Source organism: Staurois parvus, unplaced genomic scaffold, assembly GCF_062004578.1.
Source record: "Staurois parvus isolate SC_StPar_1 unplaced genomic scaffold, SC_StPar_1.0 ptg000138l, whole genome shotgun sequence".
Lineage (NCBI taxonomy): Eukaryota > Metazoa > Chordata > Amphibia > Anura > Ranidae > Staurois > Staurois parvus.
Window position 1 is genome coordinate 1,763,558 of NW_028317934.1, and position 16,521 is coordinate 1,780,078.

General features: G+C 39.1%; 1 protein-coding gene across 1 annotated transcript in view; it reads left to right on the top strand.

Moving 5' to 3' along the window:
- The window catches only part of LOC149465259 (doublecortin domain-containing protein 1-like), a 192,380-nt gene that overhangs the window by 125,572 nt on the left and 50,287 nt on the right, over positions 1–16,521 (top strand). The gene's annotated exons all lie outside the window — the stretch shown is intronic.

Sequence of the window (16,521 nt, forward strand, 5' to 3'; positions counted from 1 at the left end):
ACGTGGAAGCTGGTGCTTTTTGCACTTCAGGGCACCCTGGTATGTGGAGCGGGTACTTTAGACAAAAAGCATTTAGGTGTGTAGTCACCTTAAGGTGCCTGCCACCCAGCATTCTTAGTAGAATTTCTTTATTCTTATTTGTAGATACAGGTTCACTTTAAATGGTTAGAAGCTTGATCACATATTACACAATTTAATATGAAACTCTACAGGTTTTAGGTTTTATTATTTTAGTTTGTGTTTAAATTGATCATATCATATCATAACTTTTTTTACTGATTTTAGATTATTTTTGCTTTAAGATCAGTGTTTATTTTGAGGTCAAATTTCGGCTTGGTTTTAGTCATAGTCTTTTGACTAACATGACATTTTAGTTTTAGCCGTAATTTAGTAATCTGAATTGTTTTAGTTTTAGTCGTATTTTAGTCAACTAAATCCTCCAGTACATTTTAGTCAACTAAAATCTTCTACATTTTAGTCAACTAAAATCTAATGGGTTTAGTTTAATTGTAATGCATTATTTAAGCATTTCTTTAGAATTTCCAAACTCATTATATTCTCTTGGAGTCAAAATCTAATAACATGTTATTATTTATAGTATTAAGGTTTTTGTGAATGCACTACAGACACAGATTTCGCCATTGTGATATGTAACGTTTATAAATAAAACCAAGTATCGTTACAAGAATATTGCTTTTTTGACTGAAGTGCAACTTTAAAGGAGAAGTACAGCCAAAGCTCGTTTGGCTGTACTTCTCCTGTGGATCATAGGAGCGCAGTGCGTTCTGCACTCTTGTGACCCATTTTCAGTTGGCAGCGGGCTAAAGTCTGCTGTCGGCTGACGTCACTCAACCAGTCTAGGCAGGGGAAAGATCTTGACCATATGGTCGATATCCACTCAGAAGCCTGGATTGGCACCTAGCTCAGCCTTTCTGCAAGCTGTTGAGAGCCTGAGCCATCCACTCCCATCCCCTCCACAGCCCAGCGCTCCAGTGAGTGCTGGGGTGCTGAGCAGAGAGCGGTGACTGACAGTCAGCGGTCTTTGATCGCTCAGTTCTCACCCTTAGAGCCAGCTAATTTGAATGATGCTGCATCTACCTAGGTAAAAATAATTTTAAAAAAACAAAAACATACTTCTCTTTTAAAATATAATAAAAATGTAACCTCTATTGCCTGTAATGTCATTGCACAAGCACATCATGACCAAACCAATATCCAAGAGTAATGCTTATTTATATAATAACAGTCAGTTTACTGTTCATGGTAAAAGCAGTTCAAAGTGGAAGTTCAGGTGGGTAAATGTCTCCCTCACATTTTCATTCATTCATTTTTTGTTGGAAATGGAATTGATTTTCGTCATAGTTTTCGTCAATTGACGAACATGTGAATTGATTTTTGTTTAGTTTTAATCACTGAAAACATGATGATGATGAAAACTATGATGAAAATATTTTTGTCAACTAAATTAATACTCTTTAAGATAAGTATTTAATACAGAATACAGAAATAATAATGATTCCCACAGCACTACAAGTAGCGATCCACCTGGCAGCTAGCTTTTTAATGAATCACTTGGGTTGAGATATTTGCTTATTTGTGTAAATTGCAGCTTAAGCTACTGGTCTCAGTAAACAACAGGCTTACTACTGTAAGATAAAGGAGACTAAAGCCCCATATAGATATACAAAATATTAATATGTAATATTTTATTTATTTACCTAACTTAAAAAATATGTATTTGTATCTTGTATTCCTGATTGCAATAAAGAAAATATGTTCAAAACTGTACGCTCACCCCTTACAAAAAACTGATTTCCTTACAACTAAAGTTTCTTCAGTTATTGTTACTAAAGGATGATATGGAAATATTTTGATTAAGGGAACCAATCTCTTGTGGAACCTGGAATCATTTTTTTTTCTTACTCCATATGATGCAGTGTAGCACACAATTCACAAGAATGTCCAACCTTTTGACTTTCCTGGGCCACATTGGAAGAAGTGGAATTGTCTTGGGCCGCACATAAACTACATGGCTGATGAGCATAAAAAGTCGAGCAGATCACAAGTTAACGATCACTGATATAGATTATGTACCTATCCATGTAATAAAGCTTAATTTGTTTTTAAATATTTTTTGCAACATAAAACCAGTACTATATTTGATAAACAAATGCACCTGTATCTGGTTCAGTGGATGTAGTAGCAATTCTCACTGAATTCTCAAGGTGCTCATCGCATATTCTGGTTTTAATTTTTCCTTTTCCCTTTGAAAAAAGTTGCTCACAACTATGGGTGTTGCTGCAAGCTGATGACATGAATAAGGCGTGATTGTGAAGATTAGGATATTCTTCATTGGGAAGATAAAATGTAGAAAAGTTCAGTGATCCCGGGTTTACACTGATGCCGTCTGGAATTTGCAGCATTTTTTGTGCGAATTCTGCACTGCATCAGAATCGCACCCCGTTCATGTGAACCGCTGTGGGTGTGTATGTTAAGTTAACAACACCCCGAAGTTGGTCCGCAAAATGCTCTGTGATGTGCAGAATCGGATCGCATTGAATACCCATGCGATCCAATTCTAGTGCGGACCAAAAAAAGGGTCTTGCACCTTTTGGGTGCGGTGCGATTAGAGCCAGACAAAATGTATAGCTCCAATTGCACCACACACAAATCACATGTGATTTTCACAGGAATGCGGTGCGGTTCCTGTGCGAATCACATGCAATGTACCACACCGCATATATGTGAACCCAGGCTATAGAGACACTGTCAAGTTGTTTTTCCGCATGTGTTCGCTAAGTGTAAATGCATTTCTACAAAAAATCCCAAAATAAAGAATCAACATTTTAAATTTTGCGATTTTGTGCTGGGCCGTATTTATAGCTGTCTTGGACACTCCCGCACAAAAGGGTTTATCTTGTCTTCATGTGAAACAGGAAAAGCAGGGGTCTGTAAAAGGTTCAACGTGATGAAAATTAATCTTTTTTTAAACCTAGTAAAATATGTTGCTGGTTCAGACACTTAGAGGTGACCTGTTATTGTCACCATATATGTAGTTAGCTTGATGCATGACTGGGCCAATATAATTCATGTCATAACACTTCAGATGAGCTATGAGTAACATTTACGACTATCTCTAAAATAATTTAAAGACCTTTTCAGAACAGAAAAGTGTATAATACAGATGTCTCTTTTTGATCAGCTACCAATAGGCTACACTTCACTATACATCAAATGGTTGTATGTTATTTTCAGTGTTTCATGCTTGTAGTTCTCGGTATAGGGAACTACCTTTACGTTCCCTAACCCCAGTGATAATACAAACCTCGGTCTAACCTTGACACTATCTAACCCAAACCCTAAAATTAAACCAAATATACCGGTTAGCACTTAACCTTTTCCCACTAGCCACTGTTACCAAGACAGAAAGTGAGGGGAAATCCAAAATTTTAGATTTCGCCAGAGCAAAAAATAAGGGTAATTTTTCCATGGGGATTCTGAATGATGTCAGAAGATTGACGTCAAAAGTGCTCTGCATTTGCCCATCAAAGCCCTGTGGACACTACTTATTTGTATGACCTTGCTTCCTGAATTATCAAAAGATTCAAGAAGGTAATGGCTGGTTCAACTAACTGGTTAAAAAATAAACAACATATTGGCTTTGGTTAACTGTACTTTTATTCCTTTTCCATATATGCGTCATATAGAGTTAGGGTGACATCACCATTAAGGAAGTTTGAATTCAGAGTTTTATGGTTTGGGATTCTTGATGGATGATTAACTTTCAGAAAGTAAGCATGATATATATATATATATATATATTTGCACTGGCTGTTTGCAGCCTGAGAGAACAAGGGTGCTGCACTGTGTAGAACATGTACACATAGTTAAAACCGGAAGGCATTGGGATTTCCATAATTGTTTATCTTTTGAAAATAAAAACTGACTGTGGATGATGTCTTTACAAAGATAGCAACTACTGTCTGGAGAGAAAGGAAAATAAAAGCTTTCAGGGGGAGAACTGTAATCTCCGTAACAGGTAATAAGGAGGAAAACCTACACTATACTTCGCATGCAGGCATCTAACATATTATCTAATGTTAGGTCTCCTGTAATATGTTTAGGGTCTTGTCCAAGTGAAAATGAGCTGCATTGTTGGCAATAACATGGAACCGTTCAAATAACTAGATCCCTTGGACTGACCAAGTCCCTTGCTTAAGTAAAATTTTGAGTGTGGCCTGATGTGATGCTATCTGAGTGTGGCCTGATGTGATGCTGAGTGTGGCCTGATGTGATGCTATCTGAGTGTGGCCTGATGTGATGCTATCTGAGTGTGGCCTGATGTGATGCTGAGTGTGGCCTGATGTGAACACTACTTGCATACCACTATATGGTGCTTTAATGTACTAAGCCTTAGGATGTTAATACGGCAGGTCAGGGTGTGATCAAGGCAGACTGAGGCAAGACCAAAATTTCCAGCCTGATTTAGAATGCTGGCAAGGGTGCTCATACCCTTGGCACCAATAAAGGTGTGCCTTTATATGTGTAATGGTGCATGCATAATGCTTTAAGACAGCTAAGACTAGTATGGAACACTCCTAAGATGCCAGACAAGTAAATGCAAAACAAGAAAGCATGTCTCTCTTAAAAACGAAAGGAGAAAAAGGTTTTGCCTCATCTGGATTTCCACTCTTTTAATCCTTCTTCATAGATTGACTTGGGTGATCTTAAAGGGAATGCGTGTCAAAAGAAATCTAGTAACTGTCAATGATAAAGTGCACACCACGGTGTGGTCAACCTCATTCTGCCTAGCAGTCCACTGACCTGAAGCAGACATATATCCGTCAAAATCTGAGAATGCTAAACTTTTGTCCTGCATGCTTGTTCCATGCCAATAATTGCCTAGATATTGAAGGCAGAATCAAATGGACAGCCTTGGAGTGTTTACCTTTAAAATCCAGGTCAGCAATGGCAGTTCCCATATTTTTATTTTCACTGGATCTCTTTAAATTTCTTCCATAAGTACAGTGACTATGGATTACAATACAACATAGCAAAATGGAGCACATCTAAGAGTATCAGTAGATGAACATATAAATTGGAATCAATGTATGCTACTCACCTTAGCGAGTGGCTGAGAAAACACCAACTTGTGTCCCAGCTGACGATCCTAAATAGCAGGAATCCACAGTACATTTCCTAGAGATCTTCAAAAACAAGATTCCAAGATTTGATGTACCACACTCAACATCAACGCTGCTGAATATAGGGAGTCCACATGGTTCAGTGTAAGGAATCACGATAGATAAACAAAAGTCCACGATTTAATAAAATTAATAAAACTCTTGGTTACAATGGGGAAATCCTTCAGTAATAAACATTAAAATGTACGACGGCAAAATGTAAAAAGAAAAAGTATGCAGTTCATTGTTGCAATGCATGCATTTTTCACAATGCTTTATCCCTTTACAAGTACAAAAAACTAACCGTTGATCTTGCAGAAATCCACTGAGCTCTTGGCTTAAAGCGTTACTAAGACCCCATTCAAATGTGTGTAATTTGTCATGCGACTTTGGGCATCAGAGTTGCATGACAAATCATACCCCATATTTTCCATCGATAACCACTCATATATGTGTTACCTAAAGTTGCAGCGACTTCTTATTTGTTCATGCATTATTTTGGTCTGACTTTCATGCAACTTGAGGGCCATAGACTTTAATGTTAATTCTCAAATGTTACATGAACGTTGTACCTAAATGTTTACATGCACCGGTTGTGTGACAGTGGGTCCAACTTTGCATAGGGACAAGTCACATGCAAGTTGCACCCATCCAAAGTTGCGTCAAAGTTGCATCAAAGTTGCGCAATTTTTAGTCGTACAAGTGTGAATGGAGCCTGGGTAATTTTTTTTTATTAAAATAATTATCATGTTATACTCACCTGCTCTGTGCAGTGGAATTGCACAGAGTGGACCCGATCCTCCTCTTCTGGGGTCAGTCCACTGAAGATCTTGGCTCCTCCTCTTTTTTGTGTGCCCCCATGACAAGCCACTTGCTATGGCGGCACACAGTGTGCGCTTGCTCCTGAGCTGTGTGTGTTTATGGAACCTCGCTTAGCCGCACTCCATGTATTTATGGAGCCAATGGCTCCTGCTGCTGCCCGAGTCCCTATGTGAAGAGGAAGAGAGGAGAAAGAGATGCAGCCATGCACAGTGCTGGATCTCTTCTCCCCTCTCTTCCCCTTCACACAGGGAAAGGGAAGGACAGAAAGCCATAAAATGTTTTTTACCTTAATGCAGGGAATGCATTAGGGTAAAAAAGTATTGGTTTTAGAACCACTTTAAGCTGGCCATACATGGATCGAAATTTAGCCGGTTCAACTGTGACTGGCAGAATTTGGATCCATGTATAGGTATGGCATGTATGTATGGGTAGGGAGGCTGTACATAAGTCGATCTGCGGATTGACTTCTGTACAACTGCTCTGTTGGATTTTCCCCACTCGACCAGTATCACAGGCTATAGCTAGGAAGGCTTATTAGTGTATTCTGAGGTGGGGAACTGTCTCCCCACTGTCAGTCAGAATACAATAGCTTTGTGGGGAGGATTCCCCCATCCACATCCATTTTATGGATGGGGGAATCAAGTCACTTTTTTTGTTCACTGTTTGAACAAAAAATAATGACTTATTTACTGGCTGCCTTACTGTTTAAGTTCACAATTCCACTTCCACACTAAACTCCCAAGCTGTGTTATCAGCTCTGCCCAGTTCTTTCCTGCTGGATCACAGAACACCTCCCCCTCTTCTCATCTCCATAACATAAGGAAGAGGTGCTCTATAATTCAGCAGGGGAGAACTTAGGAAGGGCTAATAGTACGGTGTAGGTTTTCAGTTCAGCAAGTGCAAAGTTGTCATCTAAAACAGGATCTCACTGTCTTAGGAGTGTTTAGGAGCTCACTGGATTCCTGGCAGGCTCATCAAGCATTTGTGTGCACTAGCATGGTCCTATCAGACACCAACTATCTACAAGGTCATCTTCCCTTTTGAAGTGACAGGCAGGTGTGCAACTTTCACCAACAATAAGATTGTATGAGATTTCAACCGGTCTTAATGCAGCTGTTTTGGAATGTTAGGCCATGCATCACTATAATTCTGATGCAGAACATTGGTACTAGAGATGAGCGAATCGAACTTGGCGAAGTGGAATTCGTTTCGAATATTAGGAAAAATTCGATTCGCACCGAATCCGAAAATTAGCAAACTTCGGATGCACGAATCAAATTTTTCCCGATCGGCCGATTTTCATCCCTTCTACAGCCGGCAAAAAGTGTCCCTGCAGAGAGCTCCGCTATTTCTGACAGTTCTCTGACAGTTCCTTCACATTTACAGCGGTTGAAACATTGTATCTATTTGTTTCCATTTAGGATACAGATGTTTTTATTCGGAAACAAATAGATACAATGTTTCAACCGCTGTAAATGTGAAGGAACTGTCAGAGAACTGTCAGAAATAGCGGAGCTCTCTGCAGATACACTTTTTGCTGTACTGGAATTCTTCTTCTTTTCATTCTTCTTCTTCTTTTCATTCTTCTTCTTCTTCTTCTTTTCATTCTTCTTCTTCTTCTTCTTCTTTTCATTCTTCTTCTTCTTCTTCTTCTTCTTTTCATTCTTCTTCTTCTTTTCATTCTTCTTCTTCTTCTTCTTTTCATTCTTCTTCTTCATTCTTCTTTTCATTCTTCTTCTTCTTCTTTTCATTCTTCTTCTTTTCATTCTTCTTCTTTTCATTCTTCTTCTTTTCATTCTTCTTCTTCTTCTTTTCATTCTTTTTCTTCTTCTTTTCATTCTTCTTCTTCTTCTTCTTTTCATTCTTCTTCTTCTTCTTCTTTTCATTCTTCTTTTCATTCTTCTTCTTCTTCTTTTCATTCTTCTTCTTTTCATTCTTCTTCTTCTTTTCATTCTTCTTCTTCTTTTCATTCTTCTTCTTCTTCTTCTTTTCATTCTTCTTTTCATTCTTCTTTTCATTCTTCTTCTTCTTCTTTTCATTCTTCTTCTTCTTCTTTTCATTCTTCTTCTTCTTCTTTTCATTCTTCTTTTCATTCTTCTTCTTCTTCTTTTCATTCTTCTTCTTCTTCTTCTTCGTCGTGCCCCGTGACTGCCCAAATGAGTGAAGTGTGTGGTGATTCTAAGATCGACGGCACTCATCTGCATGTCATACTGACTGTAAGTATTATTTCTCTTCCCCAGCAGACTCCAAGGGCATTTAAATTAAAGGTACAGTGTTCTGCACTAATATAAAGGCTCTCTGAAGCCTAGAAACCCTTTTAATAAGTTAAATTCGCAGCGAATAAATTTGCATCGAATCGAATTTATTCCGCAAATTCGGCGAATCAGCCGAATCGAATTTTTGAATAATTCGCTCATCTCTAATTGGTACCTTAGGTTTACAAAACTTGATAACATACCTTCATGTTAGCAACTGCAAAATATACTATTTCCAAAACATACTTTGCTCTAACTTAATCAAACACAATCAGAAAAAATGTTTGCACAGTTTATTGCTAATTATCCTTGCTATATTTGAATTTCTTCAATAAAAGAACACAAAGAAACACTCACTAATCAACTGTCACGTAGTCGTGAGCATGAGGTATGAAAAAAAAAATTCTACCAAAATCAGTGTTAAAGAAAGGTTATCTTTGCAACTGTAAGAGGAACTTGACATATTTTTTTTTCTTCGTGTTGATGAGACGCTCAATGGTTCTCTGATCACTGATAAAGGCATGCTAAGGTGAATTTTAATTATGACTAAATTGTTGTATTACTGTTTCATACCATGAACATCTGTTCCCTTCAAAAATGATGATTTATGCAAGCTATCAGCAGAGACAGGCTGGTACAGCTTATGTCACGCTTAGTGGGAAGCTACTGGAAGTAGTCCTCGAGTTCCCTTTCAGAAGGCTGCAGACTGAAGAGACTATTGTTCATATAATTAAAGGGACCAGAGGTGGGCAAATTCATTCACAATTGAGAAATTTTTGACTCCTTTGAATGTATGCTTGGAGATCTGATCTATATGCAAAAAATGTCTTTAAATATTTTTCATTGTCTGGATTAATGTATTGGCGAATTCTTAGAAACTGAAAATTTGAATGTGTGTATTAAGGTAAATTGAATATTTACGATCTGCTGAGAGAAGGGTGAAATTTAAAAATCAAACTGAAAAAAAGTCATGAATCAATTTGGTAATTGGGCAATCAAGCAAATACAACTAAAGTGTAAAAATAGAGCACAAATGAAATATATTGCAGCTTACCAGTCTGTAGATAGTATAGTTGCATTAGTTTAATTTTTTCAGGCTTTTTTACCTTAATTTTGACCTTGTGATCTTACCAGTAACATACTTTCTGCCCTAAAGTGACAATGCTCACTGACTGTACTGCGGTGATAGGTTCATCACAGCCAGAGGATGAGCAGATTGCTACCCCATCTCACTGCACAGAGGTTGCCACTGCCTCTCAGACCTCAGATCAGAGCAGTGTTGACATTGCAGAACCGAGAAAAGTTCTAAGCTCCTGCTTGGCTCTGGCACATCACATGAGCTGAGCGGAGACCAGGGTGGACTTAAATCTCTCTGCAGGGTGCTGCTGCATCTGAGGTCTGGTGAGTGAATTTTATAGGGTGAGGGGTAATTTAGCTTAGAGGGGTAGATATTACTTTGAGTAACTAAGTGACTTTGAACGTGGTATTGTTGTTGGTGCCAGACAAGCTGGTCTGAGTATTTCAAAAACTGCTGATTTTTACGCACAACCATCTCTAGGGAAATTGAGACTCATCAGACCAGGCAACGTTTTTTCATTCTTTTATTATCCAATTTTGATGATCCTGTGTGAATTGTAGCCTCCGCTTCCTGTTCTTAGCTGACAGGAGTGGCATCCAGCGTGGCCTTCTGCTGCTGTAGGCCATCTGTGTCAAGGTTCGATGTGTTGTGCATTTAGACATGGTATTCTGCATACCTTGGTTGTAACGAGTGCTTATTTGAGTTAGTGTTGCCTTTCTATCATCTCAAACCAGTCTACACATTCTCCTCTGACCTCTGACTTCAAAAAGGTGTTTTTGTCCACATAACTGCCGCTCACAGGATACTTTCTCTATCTCGGACCATTCTCTGTAAAGCCTAGAGATGGTTGTGCATGAAAATCCCAGTAGATCAGCAGTTTTTGAAATAATCAGACCAGCCTGTCTGGCACCAACAACCATGCCATGTTCAAAGTCACTTAAATCCCCTTTCTGATGCTCGGTTCAAACTTCAGCAAGTCATCTTCACCACATCTAGATGCCTAAATGCATTGCGTTTCTGCCATGTGATTGGCTGATTAGCAATTTGTGTTACCAAGCAATTGAACAGGTGTACCAAAATAAGTGGCCGGTGAGTGTATATAGCGCTGTCAATTTATTCAGCACTTTACATATAACCATTATACATTCATATCAGTCCCTGCCCTCAAGGAGCTTACAACCTAAGGTCCCTAACTCACATTCATACATACACATACTAGGGCCAATTTATACAAGACCAAATTAACTTACCAGCATGTCTTTGGAATGTGGGAGGAAAATGCTAATTCTGTGCAGGTTACTGGGAATTGACCCGACGACCCTAGTGCTGCCAGGCAGAAGTGCTAAACACAGTGTATGGTATTTATGGAGAAGCAGTGTTGTAACCCTAGGAAAAAAGGAGTGTTAGGACTACAGAACTTCTCTGTCTCTCCTTATTTTTCTTAACGTGTGTGGGGGGCGAGCTGTGTAGTTCACAGAGGTGAATTGAGCTAATCAAATGACAATAATTAACAACTAAATGCTGATTATTTAAAGTAGTTGCAAACCCTTACATATACCCAGTGAAGTGACTGGCTTCAGGTGATACACAAGTTCAGGTGATGAAGGAAATTCTCCTAAATAAGTAGTACCTATCTTTCCGTGGCCATGTATGCTCTCTCCATCCAAAGTGCTGAATTTATAAAGCTTGTCTGGGACGTCAGAAAAAGGGGGAAGAAAGCTGAAATTAAACACTGCAAAGCTCAATGAGGAAAGCTCTGAGAACTGAATGGAGAGAAAAGACACGCTCCCTCCACACAGCTCACAGGAACAACAGAGCTGAGACTGTCAATCTGCTGGAGGTCCCGCCCCTGTCACCATTTTTTCTTTTGGTGTCAGGAAAACTTGTCAGAAGTGACTGAAAGCAGAGTATTAAGGCAGCAGACAGAAATGACACTTAGAGGTAGACTTACTAAAACTGGTGCAGCTGTGCATGGTAGTCAATCAGCTTCTAACTTCAGATTGTTCAATGAAGATTTTGCAATAACACCTGGAAGCTGATTGGTTTCTATGCAGAGCTGCACCAGATTTTGCACTCACTAATTTTAGTAAATAACCCCCTTAATGCACCTAATTGAAAGCACACTTAATAGAGGGATATGCTTTGTTCATATATCATGTCTGAGGTTTACGACCACTTTTAGAGGAATCTTTCATCGGCAAGTAATAGATGCTGCCATTGCTTACCCCTCATTTTGGGTATGCTAGTTCCCTGGCTGTTGTTTTGGTGCTTTGACGCTGACTTGGAAAAAGTACAGAAATAAGTAGCCCTGACACTCATTAACATCATATTTGTTCTGGGTCTATGACTTAAAAGTACTAAAGTCAGACACAGTCAACATTTATTATTTTTGGAAGGACCATGCAATGACATCCCCCATATTTCTTTAGTGCCAGATTCACTTTAAATGCTGGAAGTAACAGCTTCTTATGCTGTAAGCTACACAAGTAACATGTAGTATCAGTAATCTTCCATGATTGCACAAAGCTCAAATTGTGTGCAGTTGATTGTTTCAACATGCTACTGCATGCTGCTTGTGTAGTTCACATCGTAGATAGCCATTTGTTCCATTTTAGCTATTAATCACTAGCAATTCTAATAGCGTGGATGAGCTGTGCAGTGTTGGACCATTCTAGGTCATTGACTCACCAAGTAGCCAAGGAATGATAAGAATGACAGCCTCAGAATATTTGCTTTGGAAAACAAGTCCACAATGACAGCTCGCCCTTCCCTTCATTACTTTTTAATGGAATGTTTTTTTACTGTAGCACAAACCTGTGTTTTGTCCATGAAAAATGTTTGCTTTAACACTCTCTTCTCCAGAAGCACATTCTTACCTCTCCTATACTACTCCACCACTCAGTTCAGCTGTTGGGAGTGCTGGGAGCATAGAAAATACACTGCTCAAAAAAATTAAAGGAACACTTTGAAAACACATCAGATCTCAATGGGGAAAAATATCATGCTGGATATCTACTGATATGGACTGGGTAATGTGTTAGGAATGTAAGGATGCCCCATCGTTTGATGGAAATTAAAATGATCAAACTACAGAGGACTGAATTCAAAGACACCCGAAAATTTAAGTGAAAAAATGATGCAGCATGCTAGTCCATTTTGCTGAAATGTCATTTCAGTAATTCAAAATGGTACTCAGTAGTTTGTATGGCCCCCATGTTCTTGTATGCATGCTTGACAACATCCGGGCATGCTCCTAATGAGATAACGGATGGTGTCCTGGGGTATTTCCTTCCAGATCTGGACCAGGGCATCACTGAACTCCTGGACAGTCTGAGGTGCAACCTGGCGGCATTGGATGGAACGAAACATGATATCTTAGAGGTGTTCTATTGGATTTAGGTCAGGCGAGCGTGGGGTCCATTCAATGGTATCAATTCCTTCATCCTCCAGGAACTGCCTGCATACTCTTGCCACATTAGGACGGGCATTGCCGGGCACCAAGAGGAACCCAGGACCCACTGCACCAGCGTAGGGTTTGACAATGGGTCCAAGGATTTCATCCCGATACCTAACGGCAGTCAGGGTGCCATTGTTTAGTCTGTAGAGGTCCGTGTGTCCCTCCATGGATATGCCTCCCCAGACCATCACTGACCCACCACCAAAACAGTCATGCTGAACTATGTTACAGGCAGCATAACTTTCTCCATGGCTTCTCCAGACTCTTTCATGTCTGTCACATGTGCTCAGGGTAAACCTGCTCTCATCTGTGAAAAGCACAGGGTGCCAGTGGCGGACCTGCCAACTCTGGTGTTCAATGGAAAATGGCAATTGACCTCTGTGGTGCCGGGCATTGAGCACAGGGCTCACTAGAGAATGCCGGGCCCTCAGGCCACCCTCACAAAGTCTGTTTCTGATTGTTTTGTCAGGGACATTCACAACAGTAGCCTGCTGGAGGTCATGTTTTAGGGCTCTGGCAGTGCTCATCCTGTTCCTCCTTGCAAAAAGTAACAGATATTGGTCCTGCTGATGGGTTAAGGACCTTCTATGCCCCTGTCCAGCTCTCCTAGAGTAACTGCCTGTCTCCTGGAATCTCCTCCACGCCCTTGAGACTGTGCTGGGAGACACAGCAAACCTTCTGGCAATGGCACATATTGATCTATCCTGGAGGAGTTGGACTGCCTGTGCAACCTCTGTAGGGCCCAGGTATCTCCTCATGCTACCAGTAGTGACAATGACCCTAGCCAAATGCAAAACTAGTGAAAAACAGTCAGAAAAAATGAGTAGGGAAAAAAATGTTAGTGGCCTCCATCTGTAAAATCATTCCTGTTTTGGGGGTTGTCTCATTGTTGCCCATCTAGTGCACCCGTTGTTAATTTCATTAACACCAAAGCAGCTGAAACTGATTAACAACCCCCTATGCTACTTACCTGACCAGATCAATATCCCAGGAGTTTAACTGACTTTATGCTATACTCTGATTAAAAAGTGTTCCTTTAATTTTTTTTTTGAGCAGTGCACCTGGTATGGAGGAGTATGTAACGGCTGGGCCAATCATCAAGCCTTTTTGGAGAATGCTTAGCCCTGTGTTAGCCAAGGGTAGAGTGACCCTGTCAGCTAAATTGAGCAGCAAGAGTGTGAAGGGAAGCTGAGTATATCAAGCTACCCACATGGAAGAAAAATGTATTTGAAATATATTTTACAAATATTCCTCCCAAATATATTGACATATATTTGAAATGCTACGACTTGGGCCATATTCAATTCCATATTCATATCCAATTCATATTCAATATTTCAAAAATTTTTTGAAATGTATTTTCAAAAATATGAAAAATATTTTTAAAAATACATTTCAAATATACTGTATGCCTTTAAAAATACAAATCTACGTTTCTGGAATGAATTTACAAAAGTTTACACATATATGTTAAAATGACTTTTTTATATGTTAAAAAAAATCAGATGAATTTATTTAAAAAATATCTATTTTTAAAAATATTTTTCATATATTTTGTAATATATAAAAACGCATTTCAACATGCAGTGTGTATATATATATATATATATTTTTTTGAAATATATTTTGAAATATATTGAATATGGCCAAAATTGTAGCATTTCAAATATATGTCAATATATTTGGGAAGAATATTTTTTAATTATATTTCAAATATATTTTTCTTCCATATGGGTAGAGAGGAATATTAAAGTAATCATGGGTATAACACGGGTTAATTGTAACTTTTGTTGCCATGTGTTTTTAGACACAATTAATTTTATTAGTACTACATTTTACTGATTTGAACCAAACACCACAGGCCTGTGGGCCAAAAAAGCTGCATAGAAGGCTTTTTTTATGCAACATGTTGCTGGGTATTGGCACTGCTGGAAGCTATGTTTTCTTATTTACATTAATTTTCCCTGTGCTGGAAATTGCCATGAATAGACAAGAAGTCTGGTAATAATGAGCCCAAAATGTTCTCCTCTATGTCTTTTATCTTTATCAGGTCTCCTTATTCTCATCAGAGACACCTGTAATGTAATCAGGCTGGACTGGTACCTTAAAGCAGTCCTGACATATAAAAGCACAGCCACCCACATCTGTGGATATAACCAAAGTTTGATGAGTAGTAATGATCACTCTCCTGAGATTCCAGAGACACAGCTGCTGTCTTAGGCTGCCCATAGATGGGCATATGTTTCATTGAGAACAACAGGTGGTAAGACATCTGCCTATCTCTGAGTGTGGATCATTTGAATTTGCTGCCGAAATTTAGGTGCAGAATTTGCATTGCCAATTTTTGGACATTGACGATTTGTGGTACAAGAAATGTATGACATAGTACTAGCAATATTACTGATGTGATGTTTTTCCTTATGTTGTGGTAGCGTTCATTTTTCATTATAAGAATAGGGGTAAGGGTCCATTTAAAGTGTTACTAAACCCACAGCAGTAAAATCAGTCTGTATATGCAGGAAAGTATACTCACTGTGCAACCTAAGGGGCTAATCCTCTGCATTATGTAAAAAGACTGTTTGATCCTGTCTTCTTTGATCCTCCGCTTCTTTCACAGTCCCCAATCCATCTGCCATAGTACAGAGTAGTAGTGGCAAGTCTGCACATGCTCTGTTTGGTGTGTATTGCTTGAGAGGTTTTTTTTTGGGGGGGAAGGTGCATGTGATCAGCAAAGGGCCAGTCTGCACTGTTCAGACAGGAGTCATGCAGCCTCCTAGGATAGTCAGAGGAGAATTAAAACTCCTCCTACAAGATTAACCAGTGCTCGGCTAGACACTGATAGAAGTCACAAGACTGTGAGACAAGTGTAAGGCTTGGTTCACACAAAAAATGTGGCAATCTGTGCATGTTTCCTGCACCGTATTCACAATGCGCTGCAGTTGCATTCTGCAACGGGTGTCATTGATAAGCTAACAACACCCTAAACGCAGGTCGCAAACACAGTGCATATGCCTGCACCAGATCGCATGCCTCAAAAGTATCATGCGATCCCATTGCAATGTGTTTCCAAAAGTAGTGCATGTGCAATTTAAGCTCATTCAAAATTTGCACAGCACTGAATCGCATGTAAATTGCACAGGAATACTTTATCGTATTATCAAGTATTGTCGCAAATGTTAGTGTGAGAGGAATAATTCTAAGGCCATAATTTAGGGTTCACACTAAACTGATAACCTGTAAAGGCTTTTAAAGCATTGTCAATGGAGAATCATACGTTTTTGCGATTCCACGGGCGTGCACAATTATAAGACTTGACATGTTTGGTATCTGTTTGGTTTTATCTTATGTATTGTACCAAAAAGTTGGGTAAAATATTGTGTTTGTTTGTGCTAAAACTCATACATTTTTTTCCTGAAAATATGCGTTTGATAAATAACTGCGCAAATATCATGCAGCACAAATGCTTTCAAGCATGACTTTGTCAAATGCCAGAGTTGGCAGAATGCCATTCATTGCCAAAATGTATTCTTAATGCTCGGTCATACAGGTGCGATTTCAGGTGCGATTTGGGAATTGAATCTAATGAATGTGAATGTCAGTGTGTTTTACATTTTGCGATTTGCTGCAGCGCGATTTCTAAAGTAGTTTTGCATTACTTTTTCTTCAGTTTTCTTGTGATTTCACATACATAGAATAGAGTGGAAATCGCACTGCAAATTGCAAGAA